This window comes from Phocoena sinus, chromosome 9 (genome assembly GCF_008692025.1).
Source record: "Phocoena sinus isolate mPhoSin1 chromosome 9, mPhoSin1.pri, whole genome shotgun sequence".
Taxonomy (NCBI): domain Eukaryota; kingdom Metazoa; phylum Chordata; class Mammalia; order Artiodactyla; family Phocoenidae; genus Phocoena; species Phocoena sinus.
In genome coordinates this window covers 42,475,582-42,479,209 of record NC_045771.1, presented here as the reverse complement: position 1 = coordinate 42,479,209, position 3,628 = coordinate 42,475,582, and the positions used below count along the sequence as shown (strand labels likewise).

Below are 3,628 nucleotides of genomic sequence, written 5' to 3'. Positions count from 1 at the left end.
ACCTCGGGTGCATAATTGGGGGGCGGGACGGGGGTGTTGCCAAAACTCTCAGTACTCAAGAAGAGTAATACTTTAATATTTTTTAAAACCAGAATTAATGCAAAACATCCACAATTAACAAAAATAAAGATGGGATCCAACCCTGCACTTCAACAACTCACTTCACCTGGTTCACCCTAATCCTAGACCTGTCACATCCTATTTTTCCTGGCAGCGCTCAGGCCTGAGAGAATTAATGCAGTGTTAGGGGGATTAGTTTAAAATGTGGGGGATGTATTTGTAATAATTAAGTAGGATCCAACAACATATAAACTCTCTAAGGTATATGGATTTCTTTAATCTATACGTTTAAAGAGATACAGTACTCCTTTTAAAATTAAGAAATTCATACTACCTAAATCACAAGAAAGAAAATTGAAAGCATTTAAAATTGTACCACTAAGACAAAACCTTAATTAATATTTTAATGTCTATCATTCCATCTTTTTAAAGTGTTATGTGTGTATATATATATGTATGCATACATATATATACTTTTCATTTAAAATTGAATCATCCAGTATATAACACAACCTGCGTTTTCATTTAACAGTATTTCTGTATTACTACATATTCTTCTACAATATAATTTCTTTTTTATTTTATTGAAATACGGTTGATTTACAATGTGTTAATTTCTGCTGTACAGCAAAGTGATTCAGTAATACATGTATATATTCTTTTTCATATTCTTTTCCATTATGGTTTATCACAGGATACTGAATATAGTTCCCTGTGCTATACAGTAGAACCTTGTGGTTTATCCATTCTATACATGAGTTTGTATCTGCTAATCCCAAACTCCCAATCCTTCCCTTCCCCATCCCCACCCTGCCTTGGCAACCAGAAGTCCGTTATCTGTATCTGTGAGTCTGTTTCTGTTTCATAGATATGTTTCATTTGTGTTATGTTTTAGATTCCACATACAAGTGATGTCATATGGTATTTGTCTTTCTGATTTACTTCTCTTAGTATGATAATCTCTAGGTCCATACATGTTGCTGCAAATGGCATTATTTCATCCTTTTATATGGCTGCGTAATACTCCATTGTATTTATATACCACGTCTTCTTTATCCATTCATCTGTTGATGGACATTTAGGTTGTTTCCATGTCTTGGTTGTTGTAAATAGTGCTGCTATGAACATAGGGTGCATGTGTCTTTTTTTTTTTTTTGCGGTATGCGGGCCTCTCACTGTTGTGGCCTCTTCCGTTGCGGAGCACAAGCTCCGGACGCACAGGCTCAGCAGCCATGGCTCACGGGCCCAGCCGCTCTGCGGCATGTGGGATCTTCCTGGACCGGGGCACGAACCCGTGTCCGCTGCATCAGCAGGCGGACTCTAAGCCACCGCGCCACCAGAGAAGCCCAAATGTGTCTTTTTGAATTAGAGTTTTGTCTGGATATGTGCCCAGGAGAGGGATTGCTGAATCATATGGCTACTCAATCTTTAGTTTTTTGAGGAAATCATACTGTTTTCCATAGTGGCTGCACCAATTTACATTCCCACCAACAGTGCAAGAGGGTTCCCTTTTCTCTACACCCCCTCCAGCATTTTTTATTTGTAAATGTTTTAATGATGACCATTCTGACCAGTGTGAATTGATACCTCATTGTAGTTTTGATTTGCATTTCCCTAATAATTAGCAACGATGAGCATCTTTTCATGTGCCTATTGGCCATCTGTATGTCTTCTTTGGAAAAATATCTATTTAGGTCTTCTGCCCATTTTTTGAAAAATATGGAACGCTTCACAAATTTGCATGTCGTCCTTGTGCAAGGGGCCATGCTAATCTTCTCTGTATCATTCCAATATTTTAGTATATGTGCTGCCGAAATGAGCACAATATAATTTCTTATGTTGTGTGTATATGCCAAATTTAGATTGTTTCCAACTTTTTTGCTCTTACAAATAGCTCTACAATAAATATCCTTGTGGTTAAATTGTTTTTGCAATTATCTGTTTATTTACTTGATCTAAATTCCTAAAAGAGGAATTGCTAGTCAACCTTCTTAAGATTGCCAAATAGCCTTCCAGAACGTTTCTACCAATTTATTCTCCTTCCAGAAGTGTGTGAGAGTATGTGTTTCCCATACCCTTGACAACATTGAGTGTAATAATTTTTTAAATCTCTACTGACTTAAATAGTGAAAAATAAAAGTTTTGTATTCACATTTCTTTAAATGCTAATGGAGGTAAAGGTTTTGTTCATTTTTTTATTAGTATTTGCATTTTTTTAAAATAAATTGCAGGAAGAGGTAAGATCTTTGATGGCAGAGATTTATGAGTTTTTGTTCATTTATGTCCCAAGCACCTACAACAGTGCCTGTCAAGGAATAAGCACTCAATAAATATTTGTTGAATGAATTAAAGTGTCCAACAATTTCTAAGAGTTCTTTAGCTATCAAAGGAATTAATATTTAGGATGGGTTTCAGATATTTTTCTCAGTTTATCATGTGCCTGTCAGTTTTATTTATTGTATTCTCTGCTATGTACAAGTTTTTAAAAATCAGTTTTCCCTCTTTGTGTCAGGATATTACATATATCAGGACTGTATGTGTGTGTGTGTGTGTGTGTGTGTGTGTACACATTTTTTTCCAACTATTTTTTACATTTTGAATCATGTGTACCTTATTTTACTCTATAGTGTATTTGATTTTCTTAGTTTTTTCAGATAGGCAAATGTCTTCTGCAAAAAAATTCTTTTTCTCTTTTTCAATATTTATACGTCTCATTTCATTTTTCTTATTACTATTCTTTAAATTCCAAAAAAATGCCTAATAATAGTGGTTACAGTGGTATCTTTGTCTTGTTTTTTGACTTGAAGAGAAATATTTCTTATTTGGGAGATATTTATTTCAAGATATTAATTTCAGGATTCTTAAGTTTTTTCTACTTAAGAGGGTTTTTTTAAAAATCTGGAATAGATTTTGGATTTTACCAAATGTTTCGACAGCAGTATTTTTGATATTTTGACCTTAATATTTTCCTTGTTCTAGTAATATGGTTAATTATATTAATAAATTTCCTGAAATTATATCATTCTTATACTCCTAGAATAAACTCACTTGGACATAGTATATTTTATAACTCTAGTTTTGATTTGCTAATATTTCATACATATTATATTCATAGTTATACATTTAGTCTATAGTTGTCCCTCTTTAAGGCTCTAATATGTCAAGTTTTGGTACCAAGGTTATACTAGTTTTTTTTGTTTTTTTTCAGTATGTGGGCCTCTCACTGTTGTGGCCTCTCCCGTTGAGGAGCACAGGCTCCGGACGCACAGGCTAAGCGACCATGGCTCACGGGCCGAGACGCTCCGTGGCATGTGGGATCTTCCCAGACCCAGGCACGAACCTGTGTCCCCTGCATCGGTAGGCAGACTCTCAACCACTGTGCCACCAGGGAAGCCCTATACTAGTTTTGTAAAATAAATTGTAAAGCTTTTATCTGCCTCCCTTTTAATAAGTTTCATAGCGTAGAAATTATGTGTTCCTTAAAGATGAACACATATGAAAAGACTTGCTAATAAATTTCTCTGGATCCAGTACTTTAACAGTAGGTCTTTTACCTTTTCCATGCTTT

At 35.0% G+C, this 3,628-nt stretch overlaps 1 non-coding gene across 1 annotated transcript; it reads right to left on the bottom strand.

Annotated features, from left to right (window-relative positions):
* Positions 1-1,773: 1,773 nt before the first annotated feature.
* LOC116759949 lies at positions 1,774-1,883 on the bottom strand. Its single transcript, XR_004351609.1, has one exon. It is a non-coding gene; the product is annotated as a U6 spliceosomal RNA (small nuclear RNA).
* Positions 1,884-3,628: the final 1,745 nt, after the last annotated feature.